This window comes from Ictidomys tridecemlineatus, chromosome 3 (genome assembly GCF_052094955.1).
Source record: "Ictidomys tridecemlineatus isolate mIctTri1 chromosome 3, mIctTri1.hap1, whole genome shotgun sequence".
In the NCBI taxonomy this organism is placed as follows: domain Eukaryota; kingdom Metazoa; phylum Chordata; class Mammalia; order Rodentia; family Sciuridae; genus Ictidomys; species Ictidomys tridecemlineatus.
Genome location: NC_135479.1, coordinates 129,665,207 through 129,684,080, shown reverse-complemented (window position 1 = coordinate 129,684,080; position 18,874 = coordinate 129,665,207). Strand labels below are relative to the sequence as shown.

Sequence of the window (18,874 nt, the reverse complement as noted above, 5' to 3'; positions counted from 1 at the left end):
TTCTAAGGGAGTTCTTTAAAAATGAAAGAATGCTAAACAGCAACACAATAGAATAAGAAAGTATGAAACTCTTTAGTAAAGAGAAATACATAGACACATAATATTGCTACCATAATGATTTTGGACAAATCACTTTTAAATCTTGCATAAAAATCAAAACACAAAAGCATTAAAAATAATTAGAACAAAAAAATTATGTGAAAAGCTATACAGTATGAATAGATGCAAATTGTGACAATAATAATATAAAGTGCAGTGGAGGAAGCTAATGAACTTTTCTGTGCAGTTGAAGTTGAAGTTTTTATCAACTTAAAATGGACTATTATAACTATTAGATATTTTGTGTGAGCCGAAAGAAACTACAAGAAAAAAAAATAACTAAAAATTTCACAAAAGAAAGTGAATAGTATCAAAGCATATCAATGTAAAAAATCAGCAAAACACAAAGAAAGACTGCAAAAGAGGAAAAGTTAGAAAAACTAGAACCAAAAAACAGAAAAATGGCAATACCAAAATCCATTCCTATTAATAATTTAAACATAAGTATATTAAACTTAAATATATGATATTATATATATAATACACCAATAACTTTAAATATAAATAAATTAAACTTCTCAATCCAAAGACAGACTGGCTGAATGGATTAAAAAATAACTATATTCCATATTCCAGGAACTTGACTTGAATTTAAGGTTACACATAGACTGAAAGTAAACAGATAAAAAAAATATATTCCAGGCAAAAAAACAAAAGGCAGCAAGTGATTACAGTTGTTTTAGACAAAACTGTCACAAAATATTTTAGATTTTTTATTACAATAAAAGGATCATTACACCAGGAACATATAACAATTATAAATACAGATGCACCCAACATGAAAACACCTAAATACATAAAGCAAACACTGATCGAACTAGTGAGAAAAATAGACAACAATATGATGACATTAGAAAACTTCAATACCCCACATCCCAAAATGGATAGAACATTTAGCTATAGATCAATAATGAAAAAGAGACTTAAATAAAAACCACAGGCCAAATGGATCAAACAGGATATAGAACATTCTACACAAAAACAGCAGAGTGAACATTTTTCTCAGATCTTTCTCCAAAATAGGTCATATGTTAGGTCTTAACAAATTTAGGAAGACTGAAATTGTACCAAGTCTCATTTCTGACCACAGTAGAATGGAACTAGAAATCAATAGCAGAAGGAAAACTGGAAAATTCACAAATATGTGGAAATTAAACAACACACTCTTGAACCACCATTGGCTCCAAGAAGAAATCAAAAAAGAAACTAGAAAATAGCTTTAGACAAAAAATAAAAATACAATATACCAAAACTTATGGAAAGCAACACAAGCATTCCTAAAAGGGAAGTTTATACTGAGAATTGCCTACATCTTAAAAATCTCAAATACTTCACCTGACTTTGTACCTCACATAATTAGATACAGAACAATAAACTAAGCCCAAAGTTAGAAGGAGGAGGTAACAAAGATGAAAGTAGAAATAAACAAAATAGAAAATGGAAAAATCAATAAAACTGAGAGTTGACTTTTTGAAAAGATAAAAAAAAAATTAGCAAACCTATAGCTAGACAAACTCAGGAGAAAGATAAGACTCAAACAAATAAAATCAGAAATAAAGAAGAAACATTACAACTGACACCACAGAAGTAAGAGGGATCTTAACAGACTACTATAAACAATTTACATCAACAAACTGATAACTTAGAGGAATGAATAGATTTCTAGAAACTTATTTCCTACCAAGACTTAATCATGAATAAATAACTAGTTTGAACAACCTGTAACTAGTAGGCAGATTGAGTTAGAAATCAAAAACCTTCCACTAGGTTTGGTGGCACAGGCTTATAATCCTAGCTACTTGGGAGGCTGATGCAAGAGGATCACACGTTAAAGATGAGACTAGGCAATTTAGCAAGACCCTGTCTCAAAACAAAATTTTTTAAAATGCCTAAGGATGTAACTCAGAGTGTCTCTGTGTTCAATCCTCAGTACCACAAAAAAAGAAAAAAAAATTTAAAGATAAGGGAAAGAAAAAAATATTCAACAAAGAAAAACCCAGGATCAGATGGCTTCAATGGTGAATTTATTTTTCTTTTTGAGACAAACTGGCTGGCCATAAACTCCTGGGTTCAAGCAATTCTTCTGCCTCAGCCCCCCAAGTGCTAGGGCTACAGGTGTATATCAATAACCATGCCCAGAAAGTGGACTTTTAAGAATCTGGGTTTTATAAGCAATATTTTTATTTAGTGTTAGGGATTGAACCCAGGATCCTTGTACGAGCTAGACCAATGCTATACCACTGAGCTACATCCCTAGCCCTAATTCTAACAAATATTAAAGAATTAATGGCACTTTTCCACAAGCTCTTCCCCCAAAACTGAAGAAGAAACCCTTTCTAACTCATTCTCTGATGTTGGTATTACCCTGATACTGAAGCCAAAGACACTACAAGAAAAAGAAAATTACATTACAATATCCCTTCTGAACATTCATGCATAAATTCTTAACAAAATTACTAAATGAAAATTAATAGTATACTAAAAATATCACACATCATGACCAAGTGGGATGCAAGGATGGTTCAACATGTGAAAATTAAAATTAACATGATACACCATTATCAGAAAAAAGGCGGGGAAAAACAACATACCATCTCAATTGATGCCAAAAAAAATTTGACGAACTTCAATGCTTTTTCATGATAAAAACTCTCAACAGGGATGGGGATGTATGTTATGTTTATAATAGAACACTTTGCCTAGCATGCTTGAGGCCCTAGATTTGATCCTGTCTCCTTCCAAAAAAAAAAAAAAAAAAAAATCCCGGGCTGGGGATATAGCTCAATTGGTAAAGTACTTGACTTGCATTCACAGGACCAGGGTTTGATCCCCAGCACACACTCAAAAAGTTACTTAGCAAATTAGGAAGAGATTTCAACTACCTCAACATAATAAAAATCATATATGAAAAATCCACAGTAAACATCATATTCGATGTTGAAGGATTGAAAGGGTTTTTTTTTCCCCTAAGATCAGTAATAAGGAAAGGATACCTACTTTTACCATTTCTATTCAATATAGTACTAAAATTTCTAGCCAAGAAAATGAAATAAAAAGCATCCAAAAAGGAAAGGAAGAAATAAAGTCATACCTGTTTGCAGACAATACTATCTTACAGAGAGACAAATAATAACTATATGATATGGTAGATACCTTTATTAGCTTGATTTAATGATTCCATAATGTGTATGTGTGTCAAAATATCATATTGTACTCCATATATACATAAAATTATTATTTTTCAGTTAAAAATTTTGGAGTAGAAATCCTAACGATTCCATTTAAAAATGGCTAGAACTACATATAAATTCAATACAGTTTCAGGATTAAAAAAAATCAACATAAAAAAGAGTAAAACACATAGAAATAAACTTAGCTAAGGAATAAAAGACTTGTATACTGAAAACTATAAAACATTGATTAAAGAAATTAAATGATAAAAACAAACAGAAAGATATCCCACATTCATGGATTGAAAGAGGTCATATTGTTAAAAATGTCCAGTTCATCTCAGGGTAATTACAAGTTCAATGCAATTCCTAAAAATACCCCAGTGGCATTTTTTACACAGTTAGAATAACTTCTGAAGTTCATGTGAAACCACAAAAGACCATGAATAACGAAATAAATCAAGAAAGAAGAACAAATCTAGAGGAATCACACCCTGGCTTCAAAATACATTGCAAAGCTACAATGATCAAATTAGTATGGTGCTGGCATAAAGATATATAAAACAGTGAAATAAAACAGTTCCCATAAATTAATCCAACCATACACACTCAACTAATCTTGGTCAAGAGTGCCAAGATTACACAGTGAAGAAGGATAATCTCCTCAACAGATGATTTGGGGAAAACTGAATATCCACATACAAAATAATTAAATTGGGCCCTTATACCATATTCAAAAATCAACTCCAAGTATAATAAAGACTTAAATTCAAGACCTGAGACTGGAACTCTTGGGGGAAAAAGGGGCAAAGGCAGTGTGGGAATTGGGGATTCTACTGTGCCACTGCTTCCTATAAAACACAACATGAATATTGAACCTTGGGATGAAAAGGGGTCAGTGGTAAAGGCTCCACCAACCCCAAATCCAACAGCCTCAGCCATTAATTCAATTGCTAACATTGGTGCAATGCCAGCTGCCTCAGTCACCACAACCACAGCAACAACAAGGACCTCAGCCACAGGCCCAGCCACACCAAATGCAGCGCCAGCCACAGAAGCTGCACAGTCTCTGGGAAGCTCCTTGGAACAGGGGAGCAGGCTCCAGCAAGAACAATGGAATGGGCCATGAAAACTTTGGTTTAGGGGTTGTACCTGACAGCGCTTCACCTTCTAGCATAGAAGCACATCCAGTGCTGGAAAAGCTAAAGGTCTTAAACAACTACAATCCCAAAGACTTTGACTGGACTCTGAAGGATGGACATGTGTTTATCATTGAAAGCTACTCTGGGGATGACATACATCATTCCATCAAGTACTCTATCTGGCCTAGTCCTGAGCATAGTAATAAGCATTTAGATGCAGGTCACCGTTCCCTGAATGGGAAAGGCCCACTCCATCTACTCTTTAGTGTGAATGGTCAGGGATATTTTTGTGCAGTGGCTGAAATGAAGTCCCTTGTGGACTATAATGCATATGCTAGTGTGTGGTCTCAGAATAAACGGAAGGGCAAATTTGAAGTTAACTGGATCTTTGTCAAAGATGTTCCCGATAGTCAATGAAGACCCATTCACTTCAAGAACAATGACAACGAATTAGTAACCAATTCAAGGGACACTTAAGAGGTACCCCTAAGGGTACCCCTAAGCTTAATTGCTACTTTTAAGCATACCCGCTCAATCTTTGATGACTTTTTGCACATTATGAATTAAGATGAGGAGGAAGCCAGGAGCGGTGGCACACACTTGTAATCCCAGCAGCTTGGGAGGCTGAGGCAGGAGGATCATGAGTTCAAAGCCAGCCTCAGCCACAGTGAGGCACTAAGCAACTCAGTGAGACCCTGTCTCTAAATAAAATACAAAATAGGGCTGGGGATGTGGCTCAGTGGTCAAGTGCCCCTGAGTTCAATCCCCAGTACCAAAAAAAGAAAAAAAGAAGGAACCCTGTGCTTCTCCTTTGTTGGAAAAGCAACAAATCTTCTTTTTCCTTTTTTCCTTTTTCTAAAAAAAAAAAAAAAAAAAAAAGGAGGAAGTCATGTGTAGGGAGAGAAACAAGCAAACAATAACTATGAATGTAGAGATGTCCTATTAAAATTACAACACTAATGACATAGACTCTGAAAATGCCTAATAAGTCAAAGCAGACTTTATTAAAGATTTTTTTCCTGCTTAAGGTGACATCTTTAAACACTTTAACACAAAATTGACTCTTCTTGTAATGGTTTTCATTAGCAAACTTATGCTTTCACCAAACACGCTGGAGAACTGTCACTTCATCAAAAACTAACTGTCCTGCAGCTTCTACCAGTGTCTCCAGTCTTTTGTAATTATGCATCCTCGCTAAGGTGCAGAAGACTAAATGAATGAAAGCCTTCATTAACTCTTTGAATTTGTTAAATGCTAACAGTTAACCATCAGAAGTAGTTCAAGACATAAGAGTCGCAGTGCTTCGACTTTTTCTTTGTTGTAGTTTTTAAATTGTCTATTTTTAGCTATTCAACAGATTAAAAGCAAAATTACCATGTCATATTAAGTCCTGGAGTTCAAGCCTAAATGTTTATGTGAAAAAAATATTGTAGTAAACTGTTTAATTTTAGAGTGTTACAGTTATACACAGCATATGGGTTCATTTTGACAAAATCATACATGCATGGAATTGTATTTCAATCACCATGCCCCGCCTTTTTCTCTTCTCTCCTCCCTCTCCCTATTCTCCTTCCTCTACTGATCTTTCTTTCCCTTATTTAGTTATTTTTGATTGGTAATTTCTACATATACATAAAGGTCAAATTCCCTGTAGTATGTATGTATGTATATATATGCATAAAAATAATGAATGCTTCACAAATTTGCATGTCATTCTTACACAGGGATCTGCTAATCTTCTCTGTATCTTTTCAATTTTGTATATGTGCTGGTGAAGCACACACTGTAGTAAATTTTTAATATGGCAAAGCAACTTTACACTCTGTTTTAGCCAAATGAAATATAATCTGAAATAATGCTAAGTGAAGTTAGGCAATCCCAAAAAACCAAATGCCGAATATTCTCTCTGATATAAGGAGGCTGATTCATAGTGGAATAGGGAGCAGGAGCATGGGAGGAATAGATGAACTCTAGATAGGGCAGAGAGGTTGGAGGGGAAGGGAGGGGGCAGAGGTTATTAATGATGTTGGAATGTGATGATCATTATTATCCAAAGTACAGGTATGGGAGAGAGAAGGGTAATTGCATGGAAATGGAAGGAGACCCTCATTGTTATACAAAATTACATACAAGAGGAAGTGAGGAGAAAGGGAAAAAAAACAAAGGGGAGAAATGAATTACAGTAGATGGGGTAGAGAGAGAAGATGGGAGGGGAGGGGAGGGGAGGGGGGATAGTAGAGGATAGGAAAGGCAGCAGAATACAACAGACACTAGGATGGCAATATGTAAAACAGTGGATGTGTAACCGATGTGATTCTGCAATCTGTATACGGGATAAAAATGGGAGTTCATAACCCACTTGAATCAAAATGTGTGAAATATGATATGTCAAGAACTATGTAATGTTTTGAACAACCAACAATAAAAATTTTTAAAAAAATTCTGTTTGTCCTTTGGGTGCAAAATTTTCCTCTTCTTGAGCCTGCTACTTCTACCTCGTAGTCTCCCAGTATGCATTCAATTAGCAGTCAGCTGCAACTTTAGCTCCAACTGACTCCTGCAGGTATCCAGGACTATGGATACATTTCTAAAGGTGAATTTAAATTCACCTACATTAGAGATCTCCATGATATTCTGGTTCTGGATTTTTTAATAATAAATTTCTGTTCTATGCTAATTTGATTTTAAAGCCACATAGAGATTAAGATGTGTTTCTTGAGCATTTTATTAAACTCTTTTCCCTTCTTGGATGGTCTGGGGTTTTGACAAGCATTTTTACTGCTTTTCTATGTTAGTCACTGGCAATTTACTTTTTTTTTTTTCCTAATTTTTGTTTCATGGGTTTACTGAAAGTTGAGAGTTGATCTTTTCATTTATTTGTATGCTTAACCAGATTTGTTTTAGTGTGTAATGTACTGAATAAAGTGTGCCATAATTCGTTTAAAAAAAAAAAAACAAAGTACAGGTATGAAGACACGAATTGATATGAATATACTATATATACAACCAGAGATATGCAAAATTGTGCTTTATATGTGTAATAAGAATTGTAATACATTCTGCTGTCATATATAAATTTAAAAACTTTTTTTTAAAAAAAGAAATATAATCTGAAATTATATTAGAACATTTCCCTTATCTTCAAACTCTTTAGTGTAACAGAGTATTATATGCAGTTTGGTGGATTTCACTAGTTAATACACACTCTTTCCCCTCCTCCCCCCAATTGTATGTATACTGAGAAATTTGCCTTTGAGAAATTATTCTATTTGCTATCACTTAATGAATCTCAAAATTTTGAGTAAATCTACCTCAGTCTAATCAGTTTTCTTAAGACCTTTATAACTACATTTAAAATCCTTAATTCCTATTTCTGGGTGTTTGGGAGCTGATGGCTATCATAAAGTAAAAATTTATTATTCTAGGTATTCACTAGCTAAATAAACACAGTTCTTGTTTAACTAGCACATACTGTTCTTCAAATCTCTTCTGCTTTTGCAGTTTCCTGGCATCCTTAAAATACTTTGAGAATGTGGCCATGATCCATGAATTAAGTCAGTATCTAAGTGAAAGTGATGATATTTTACTGACCAAAGTGGAAATACAGCATATATCTGGGTATTCTTATTTGTTTTTATTTATTGTTTTATTTTTATTTTTATGTGGTGCCTGGGATCAAACCCAATGCCTCACGCATGCTAGGCAAGCACTCTACCACTGAGCTACAACCCAGCCCCAATCTGGGTATTCCTTTTTTTTAAACATTTATTTTTTAGTTGTAGGTGGACACAATTCCTTTATTTTATTTTTATGTGCTGCTGAGGATCAAAACCAGTACCTTATGCATGCTAGACAGGCCACAACTCCAGCCCCAAAGCTATCTTTGTAACATCTTTTTTCTTCATTAATCACATTTCAACATTAATTTTGCATCTTGAAACAAATTTATTTTGTATAATTGAATGTGTCGAGCATCTTCATTAACTGATTTGATGGCCTAATGTTATGAAAATAATGTCATGCCCCATAGATTACTGTTCCAAAAGAAGAAAATTATGTAGAATGATACATTAAAGGTGAAAATAGCAATACAGTAGATTTGAATATCTAGATCATTTATATTACTTCATTTCTGTTTCATGGTGTTTAGAAATGTTTTCATTTACTATGAGCTTTGGTTACTTCAATTTGAAAATCTATTTTTCTTTAAGGCTTTTATTTATATAATTTTTATACAATATTTTCCTTTTTCTGCATTTTTATTGGTGCATTAGAGTTGTACATAATCATGGGATTTGTTGTTTCATATTTGTACATGTTTATAATGTAATAATATGATTTGTCCAGTATCATTCTCCATTATTTCCTCTTTTCCTCTGGCTACAGTGTTTTCTGAAAATATGCAATTACTGTATTTTTTTTCACTTGAATACAATATTTGTAAGTAACTGTAGCTACTTAATAATTCTTGGGTAATTCCAGGATAGTTATATCAATGTTTACTGAAAGAACATCAAAATATTAATGCTATAATATAAAATAAAGACAAGCCAAGTTTTACCTGTTTTACCTTTTTGAGACTAAGGTATGAAATCTTGTAACTAGTCTCTTAAATAATAACAATAAAAATTGGCATTTAGTTATAGTCAACATAGTGGTGTTCTATATCTCTTAAGATTATATGGGTAGGGCATGCCAAAGGTGATTGTTATCACTCTGGAGATTATTAGAGAAAATCATATAAGAACAACATTTTAAGAAGGATTTGAGTGCTCTCCCTGACGTTTTCTTTTTCTTGGTGCCTTATTAGCAACTCTGGATATTTTTATAAAACTAGTTACATCATAAATGGATTCAAACTTATTTAATTTGCATTATGTTTCTATGTGAGAAATGTCATGGAAACACCCTGCATGCAGGCTGGTTGCAATAGATTCAGGCATGTCAAGAGTAGTCTGTAGTCTATGTATGGTGAGGACTACATCCCAGAGTCTTTAGTCTGGATTCCTATTCTTAAATGAAAGGGGTACAATCCTTTGGAGGGGAAAAAAAACTTTCAATTGGAAATTTTGTGGTGTTCTCATTTAAATTTTCCCAAAGCACCAACTTTCTCTTCCATGTTGATCTGTCAGGTCAGTGTATTGCAAGGTATTTTTTTCTCTAAATAAAATTATTATAGGTTGTCTCAAGAGCACAACCAACTGAAGGTTTCTTCATTACCAGAACCAGAAAGGAGAGAACATGGGCTCTATAAGAGGAAATACATACTCAACTTTTGAATAATCATAAAGTAAAGACATTATTTGCCCAGTAAATTTCTCACTTTAATATTTTTCCAAGTTCTAGTTTAAATGGTTCTTATTAAAGTTATATGTGAGGATTTTATTACAAAACGTATTATCATTTGTACACTTAAGAGTAAGAGGTAAGCCAGGAGCAGTGGTGTGGCACAAATCTGTAATCCCAGCAATTTAGGAGGCTGAGACAGGAGGATTGCAAGTTCGAGACCAGCCTTAGCAACTTTGTGAGACCCTAAGCACTGTTCTCAAAATAAAAAATAAAAAGCGATGGAGAGGTGACCCAGTGGAAAACACCCCTGGGTTAAATCTCTAGTACCCCTCCTCCCTCAAAAAAAGAAAAAAGAAACCCAACCTTTTCTTAACTTTTAAATTTTAATTTCTCATTTTAACTTAATTGATGTTTCTAATCAAAAAAGCTATTATTTTTGAATACCACACATGGGGGTTAAGCCAATGTTAAAACAGTTTGCAATTAAAAAAAGAATCAGCTTAATTCATTTAATCATTTAAAATGCATTCTGCATCCTTTAAAATTAAGTTTGAGAATTTAAGAGAATTGTGTTTTCATTACGTTTTGCATATCTTTTGTTATGCCATGTCAATTCCCTTTTTTATGATTAAATGAAGGTTATAATAAAATGATTATTTAGTTTATTTACATTCACTTGTAGCAATTACATGAGAATTTGAATGTTTGGGGATATGAGTTTGTTCATTCCTGTGAATGATGGTACAGTTGAGTGATATTTTCTATTGTGTTACCCAAACTCAACATTTGGACCTCTTTAATCTTTGAGGGTTTCAATAAAAATTGTTTACTTAAAAAAAAATCTAGGAGATATCATCTCATACCTGTCAGGATGGCCATTACCAAATTGAAAGACAAGTGTTGATAAGTATGTAGAAAAATTGAAACCCTGCACACCTGCACACTGTTAGTGGAGAGGAAAATGGTACAGCCACTATGGAACAATATGGAGGTTTCTAAAAAAAAAAAAAAATAGAATTACCATAGGATCAGACAATTCCACTTCAGAGTATTTATCCAAAAGAATTAAAATCAGGATTTCAAAGAGATACTAGCACTCCTATATTTCCTGTAGCAAAAGTCACAATAGCCAAGATGTAGAAACAAGTGAAACATCCATCTACCAGTGAATAAAGAAAAATGTGATCACACACACACACACACACACACACACACACACACACACTCACACACACAGTGAAATACTATTCAGCCTTAAAAAAGAAAGAAAGAAAGAAAATTCTGCCAGGTGCAGTGACATGCCTGTAATCCCTGTGACTTGGGAAGTTGAGGCAGGAGGATCACAAGTTTAAAACCAGCCTCAGCAACTTAGCAAGACCCTGTCTCAAAATAAAAAATACAAAAAAAAAATTTGTTTAAAAAATGGGCTGGGGGGGCTGGGGATGTGGCTCAAGCGGTAGCGCGCTCGCCTGGCATGCGTGTGGCCCGGGTTTGATCCTCAGCACCACATACAAACAAAGATGTTGTGTCCACCGAGCACTAAAAAATAAATATTAAAAATTTTCTCTCTCTCTCTCTCTCTCTCTCTCTCTCTCTCTCTCTCTCTCTCTCTCTCTCTCTCTCTCTCTCTCCTCTCTCACTCTCTCTTAAAAAAAAAAATGGGCTAGGGCCCCTGGGGATGGCTGAAGTGGTAACGCGCCTGCCTGGCATGCGCGAGGCGCTAGGTTCGATCTCAGCACCACATAAAAAATAAAATAAAGATGTTGTGTGCACCAAAAACTAAAAAATGAATATTTAAAATTTCTTTCTCTCTCTCTCTCTCTCTCTCTCTCTCTCTCTCTCTCTCTCTCTCCCCCCCCGCCCCAATAAATAAATAAATAAATAAATAAATAAATAAATAAATAAATAAATAAAATTTAAAAATGGGCTGGTGATAGGACTCAGTGGTTGAGCAGACCTGGGTCAATGCCCAGCACCAAAACTAAAAAATACATAAAAAGAAGTAAATTCTGCAACATGTGACAACATGGATGAAACTTGAGGATATTAACTAAGTGAAATAATCAGTCACAAAAAGTCAAATATTTCACAGTCCACTCACAGTCCAAGGAATCAAAAATAGTCAGATCCATGGAATCAAAGAGTGGCATGGAGGTTGCCAAGGACTAGGAGGAATTACTAATCAGTGGAAAGAAAGCCAGATGAGTAAATTCTAGCGATCTGCTATATAACACTGTATCTATAGTCAACATGGAGTATTATACACTTAAAATTTTGTTGGGGGTAAATCTCATATTAAGTGTTCTAATGACAATCTGTTTTTATTTATTTGTTGGTTTATTTATTTATTTATTTATTTATTTTGCCATGTTGAGATGGAGCCCAGGGCCTCGCGCACGGCAGGCAAGCACTCTACCATACCACTGAGCTACATCCCCAACTCCACATGAAAGTTCTTAATGTTTTTTTGTCAACTTAGCAATCTGATGGGAGAATATATATATTTTTTTAAGAATAGATGAGTATTCCTCAAACCTCCCCAAAAATATGAGTCCTTAGAATTAGAAGGATACCCTAGCTAGGCTTGATGGTTCATGCCTGTATCCCAGAAACTCAGGAGGCTCAGGCAAAAAGAGCCAAATTTTGAGGCCAGCCTCAGCAAATGAGCAAGACCCTGTCTCAAAACAAAAAATAAAAAGGGCTGGGAACATGGCTCAGTGGTTAAGTGCCCTGTGTTCAATCCCAGCTCCTTCCCCGAAAAAAGGATATGCTGAGTGATAAATAGGATGAATATAATAAATGCTCATTTGGACACGTTGTATTGAAATTTCAAAACATAATGGAGAATTTTAGGTGTTTAGGGGACAAGTGTTGCTCGAAGGATGGATTTGTTGTTTGTGCTTGCTTTTGCAGTGAGAAGGGAAGAGAGAGGAAGCTCTATGGGTACTGGGAGAAACTGTCAAGGAAGTGGGGGGTCTTGAGCTGTCATTCACAGCTACTTCAGGATCCTTGAGACTTTCCTGCAAACAGAATTCTGGAGACCTACTAGAGAGCTAGGATGGAAGGATTTGTTGTTGTTGTGATGTTTTACTCTAACACAATAACTAGCAATTCAGAGTTTACAACTCAGTTCTTCCTTAATCTATTTTTTGCTTCAATATCAAAATACCTGAGACTCGGTAATTTATAATGAACAGAAATTTATTTGGCTCGAGGTTCTGAAGGCTTAGCAGTCAGAGATCAAGGCACTGATCTGGCGAGAGCCTTCTTTCTATGTCATAATGTGGTGGAAGGCATCACGTGGTGACAGCATGGAGTGATGGGCAGGGGGCATCAGGAACCCTGTCCTTCCATAATGATCCCACTCCCAAAGTAATGGCATTAATCCATTTTTGAGAGCAGATCCCTCGTGACCTGATGATCTCTTCAAGGTCCACCTCTCAACACTGTTGTATTAGGGACTGAGTTTTGAACACATGACCTTGGGAAATGCATAAGCCAACACAGTCATTCACATAGTAGTATGAACTATCTGAAACTGCTTTATTTTTATTTATATTCATTTATTTTCAGAACTGATTTTTCAACCCAGAGTCTTTCTGGGGAAGTGCACTACCATTGAGCTAAACCCCCTAAACCTCATTTTTCCCCATATTTTCCTTATTGGTACATTATAATAGTACATAATGGTGGGATTCATTGTTACATGCTCCTACATGAATACTCAATAACAATATAATTTGACCAGTATCATTCCCCAGTATTTTCCCTTTCCCATACTCCTCCTTCCCCAGTCCCTCTCCTCTATTCTGCTGATCTCCCTTCAGTTTTCAAAAGATTCCCCACCACCATCACCACCATTATTTTCCTTTTTCCTCTCTAGCTTCCACATATAAGAGAAAACACACAGACATGCTTTCTGGTTTGACTTATTTCTCTTAGCATAATGTTCTCAAGTTCCATTCATTTTACTGAAAATGACAATTTCATTCTTTTTATGACTGGATAAAACATATATATGTATACATATGTGTGTTTGTATATCACTTTTTCTTTATCCATCCATTGATGGCACCATAGTTTGACTATTATGAAGTGTGCTGCTATAAATGTGAGTATGCATGTATCACCGTAATACAGTGACTCTAATTTTTAGGATAAATACCAAGGAGTAGTATAGCTGGGTCATGTGTTGTTTCCATTCCTAGCCTTTTGAGGAACCTCCATACTGATTTCCATAGGGGTTATACTAATTTACAATCCCACCAACAATGTAAAATTGTTCTTTTATCTCCATATCCTCTCCAGCATTTATTTTTGTGAAACTACTATTTTTGTAGCATAAAAAAAAAAATGTTGACCATTTCCTAGAGTTCTACCCAATGGGTAATTTCAGTACATACTCTTAGAGACATGAAATACACATTATTACTATCAATTCATTGTAAAGAGGAACAAGTAGTGGGATAGTGAACCTAAGTCTGTCAATGGGGGCCATACAACTGCAAATGGCAGAAGCCAGTCGGCCTAACTTCATCTCCTGGCTTGATTCTTTGGGAAGCACCACCTCTGTCTGAAACCCAGAAAAACACATCCTCTTTTCCCCAGGAAGACAAGGCCTTTCATGGAGGAAGTTTGATTTCTAGAAAGATTAGGTTCAAGATAATCAGAGGGGACAGGGTGCTGTGGGTGCACACCCATTATTCCAGCAGCTGGGGAGGCTGAGGCAGGAGCATCATGAGATCAAAGCCAGCCTCAGCAATTTAGTGAGGCCCTGAACAACTCAAGTGAGACCCTGTCTCTAAATAAAATATGAAGTAGGGCTGGAGTTGTGGCTCAGTGGTTGAGCACCCCAGAGTTCACTCCCTCGTACCTGCCTCCCCCCCCCAAAAAAAAGATAATCAGAGGGAAGAAATGGCTTTGACTAAGAGAACTTCACCTTGACATTCCGACAGACAACATGCTTAAGGTGTAACAGCTGAGCTGGAGAAAAGTGTGTCAGGATAAGCAGACTACAAAACTGAGATCCTCAGGTGTGTGAGGAAGAGAAAGAGCTACTGTGCGTGTTCCAGCTCTGGGCCCTGTGCTCAGAGCCTTAAGCAACCAGTTGGTACTGTTTTCTGTACACCATCAGTGCACAGAGAGGGGAGCCTCCTCGGCCTGCATGACAATTCCAGCAGGCCTCAAAATTTTCTGCTCAAGCTTAGAATAGTCTGTGATCACTGTTAGTTAAAAATTCAGTTTAACGTCAGAAGTTAGAATGTTAATGCAAAGTATTCATCAAAACTCTAAATTTACTTTTACCTTAAAATCTTTTCTCTTCCCCCAGTTTGAGGTTAATCAGCTAGAAACCTCCAGTGGGGACAATGGAGAGGGGTTGGCATCTTCTCTCTCTTCCTACCCCACCTGCCCCAGCCAGCTACCACGACTGAGACTCTGGCCACTTTGGGGAAGCGAGTTGGGGAAGAGGTAGCAACAGCTATAAGCTGGGTTGGGGCTTTCTAGCTGGGCAGATACTAAATTCTGCCTCTTTTTCATGGAGTTGCTTTCATGCCTCCTCCACAGGTCCCTGACTCAGCTTTCTCCCAGAGTTCTCTGCAACCATGGATGGATCTCAAGTGCAGTGAGATAGTCACCTGAGACTTCGTACAGCCCTGAGCATTCGGCTCCCACCTGTTCCCACTGGAGTTCTTCTGCACAGGAGACTGCTATGGTTTGATATGTCCCCCCAAAACTCATGTGTTGGAAACCTAATCCCCAAATTCATATGTTAATGGTATATGGAGGTAGAAACTTTAGCAGGTGGTTAGGATTAGGTGGAGTCTTGAGGTTAGGCCCCCCACCATGACATTAGTATTTTCATAAGAGGAAGAAAGGACCTGAGCCAGCAACTTGCTTTGCATCTGTGATGTCCTTTACCATGTCATGATAGCAAGAGGGCCCTCACCAGATGCTGAGCAAATATTGGTGCCATGATCTTGGACCTCCCAGTCTCCAGAATATAAGCAAAATAAACTCTGTTCTTTATAAATTACTCAGTTCCGAGTACTTTGCTATAGTAACAGAAACATGGACTAAAAGTCCTTGCAGGCTCTCTCTCTATTGTGGGGCCTACAATTGTCCAAAGGAAACTCTTATGCTTCCCTTATCCTGAAAAATTCTGGGAATGCAGGCTGGTCCCAATAACGTGGCAGAAGTCCTACCACAGCAACTAATAAGCTCTCCTTTTACCTTCCAGTTTTTCCCAAGTGGTACCAGACCCAAGGCACCATCCCCAAGCTGTGGGTCACACATTAGACTCTTGGAGAAATGGGCCCATGGACACTCACCCTCACCAAGTTGGAGGTAAGGGAGCAGGGGCCAGTCCTAACCCCAAGATGAAACTCACAATAACGCTTTCTTCAAGGACATCTTCCTTACAAAATCCTCTCCTCTCCTTTCTACTTTTTCAGAGTCTCAGAATGAGCAATAGGTTTCAAAAGTCTTGGAACAGATTCTTGGCATTTCTTTAGGAAATCATAAGGCAAGTTGGCATCTCGCTTTGGATTTTCATATCCGTGACACATATTGGCACTTGGTGGAAATTTTAGTTTTAAGGTCCTGTTATACTTATTTGCATTGACATTTTCCATCTTCCTGAGCAGAGATTTTTTTTTTTCATTTTAAAGATAGGGAAACTGATCTAAGAGAAATAAGGCCAGTGTCAACCAATCAGAGATGGATCAGGTCTTCAACCAGGTCTGCTTGGCTTCTTCTGGGAGGTGCATGCACACTGGGCCAGACCCCCAAGTGAAGACTCTGGGGACATGTAAGGAAGTATTTCCTTCATTTAGGGACTTCCACAAAAGAATCTGTGCTACTTTAGACCTGATTTAAATCTGTGGCCACATTCTGCCCACATCTTCATAGAACACATTCCTGTGGAGATTGGACCTAGTTTTGGAGAAAGGACTGGGAGAATTGGGGTTGTGAGAGACACTGAAAATTCTACTGACCTGGCAGCAGCCAGAGCTTTTCAGACTTTCAACTTGAAGAGTGAGCCAGGTAGACATACTCACCTGGTCTGTCCTCCAAGCCAGACACGTTAGAACGTGGCTCAGCTCAGCCAAGACCATTGCTACTGGAATACAGGGATTGCTGTGCTAGGACCCCAGCCAGGCCTTTGGCTTGCTGTTTTCTCATGTGTTTGGTCCAACACATGAGGAAAGGTTCAGGCTCAGGGCTGGGCTCCATGGATTCCTATGGCTCCTGGGATTGTGCTCCTTCAAACGACTTTCCAACTTATCCTCAGGCTGACCCAAATGTGTTGAGTCAGAACAAACTCATTTCCATCTCTCCTTCATGCTCTGTCAAGGATTCAATGGCTGGTCTTGTACACCCACCAAATACAAAGGGACTCCTCACACCCCACACCATTTCCCCAGACAACTGAACCACTCACCTGCTGAGCCTTCCCCTCAGGGATGCCAGGAGACCCTGCCCCAAATTCCAGTGAGAGCTATGAGGCCAGAATGTGATTTGGGCCTTTCCTCAGTGAAGAAGAGAAACACACATGCACACTCGAACTCATACACCATCACACATTTCTTGCAACAAAAACACAAACACAGTTTTAAGTATTGTTATGTTTTGGGTTTTGTTTTTACATGCAATTGGCTTGTAATAGGTACATTGTCGTGCGTGCGACTAGGGATTGAGCTAAATTCATACTTAGATCTGAAATATTTTTCCAAGTAAGCAATCTGCAGAGATGCACCTCTGCCCCTACTGCAAAGATCATCTTTCAGCATGTTGTGCAGGATGGCCTGGCTTCCTCCCAACACAGCACCTCAAACCTCTGTACTCCAGATGAGAGGCTCTGCAGGACTCACACAACAAAAGACCACAGGGAGGCTTCTCAGGACAAGGGAGAGGGGTCAAACAGCCCTCATCTATGCACTGGGAACAATTCTAGTTGTCATCCAAATTACAGGGTTTGAACTCCACTGGGTTTGTTTGTTTTGACTCTTATCCTTTCCATCAGAAGGAAGCACTCACCCTGTTATGTATGTAGGCTTGTATATCTATGCTTAGGAGCAGTTCTGGAAGGAAACACAGCAAAATGTTAAGAGTAGTTGTGGCAAGGGCTTGGAATTAAAATATTTCATTTTCTTTATTTCTTTTTTCTTTATTTTTCTTTTTTTGTGGTGCTGGGGATTGAACCCAGGGATATGTGCATGCAAGGCAAGTACTCTACCAACTGAGCTTTCCCCCCCAGCCCGCTCATTTTCTTTTATTGTTACCTGTGCTTTTTATGATAAAGATGCTGTTTCTCTACCTCATCAAAGAATTCAAAGCCATTGGCCTGGACTGCCACAAATTCCTGCTGCCTTCTCCCTTCCCTCTCCTAGCCCACACCATCTTTGTGCCCACATCTGTCCTTGTCTCCCAAATCAGAGACTGAGGCAATCTGTGTTCCTACTGCCTCTTGCTGTGTTCTTACTATAACTAACATGTAAAGCTGAATTTTTTAAAAAGCTCAAAAATGATGATAATCATTATTTCACTTTGCAGTAACTCGATTTCCTCATCTCTAAAATGAGGTCATCATAGAACTTACTTTTAGGATCATTGTAAGGATAAAATGAGTTAACTTTATGTTAAATACTTAACAGTGTACCTGGTCGATAGCAGGCACTCTATGAATGCTTGCTAGTATTAGTATTAGTAGCACTCATTATTAATCCTGGTATTTGTATTAGCACATTTTTCATTTCCTCAAAACCTTGATTCATCAATTATCTCCTCCTCCCACACTTTAGTCTCTTCCCAGATTCCCTCTCTCAGTTTATTAAGTCAACTCTGCACCCCCAGATTTGCTCATAATCTCATGACCTGTCTCTCTACACCGCACAAATCCAGGCATCTGAAAAAGTAGGTTTCAAGACCTCTAGCCCATTGGCTCACAGCTCACTGTTGCTCACGATGCAGAGTAATCGTTTCCCTCTCACCTCTCCAAAGAAACTTCTAGCAAAGACCACAAATGACCTTCTCTTGCCAACTTCAAAGGACACATTTCAGTTTTTATGTTTCTGAACCTTTCTGTTTTATATAACCTAATGACGCCCTTTCTTTCTTTTTTTATTTGTTATTTGTTCTTTAGAGTTATACATGAGAGTGTATTTTGACACACCA

The 18,874-nt window shown here is 37.2% G+C and overlaps 2 pseudogenes; one reads left to right on the top strand and one right to left on the bottom strand.

Moving 5' to 3' along the window:
* Window positions 1–2,760: 2,760 nt before the first annotated feature.
* On the top strand, window positions 2,761–4,978 carry LOC101968551 (YTH domain-containing family protein 3 pseudogene; annotated as a pseudogene).
* A 1,112-nt stretch (window positions 4,979–6,090) lies between these two features.
* LOC120884569 (U6 spliceosomal RNA) lies at window positions 6,091–6,191 on the bottom strand (annotated as a pseudogene).
* Window positions 6,192–18,874: the final 12,683 nt, after the last annotated feature.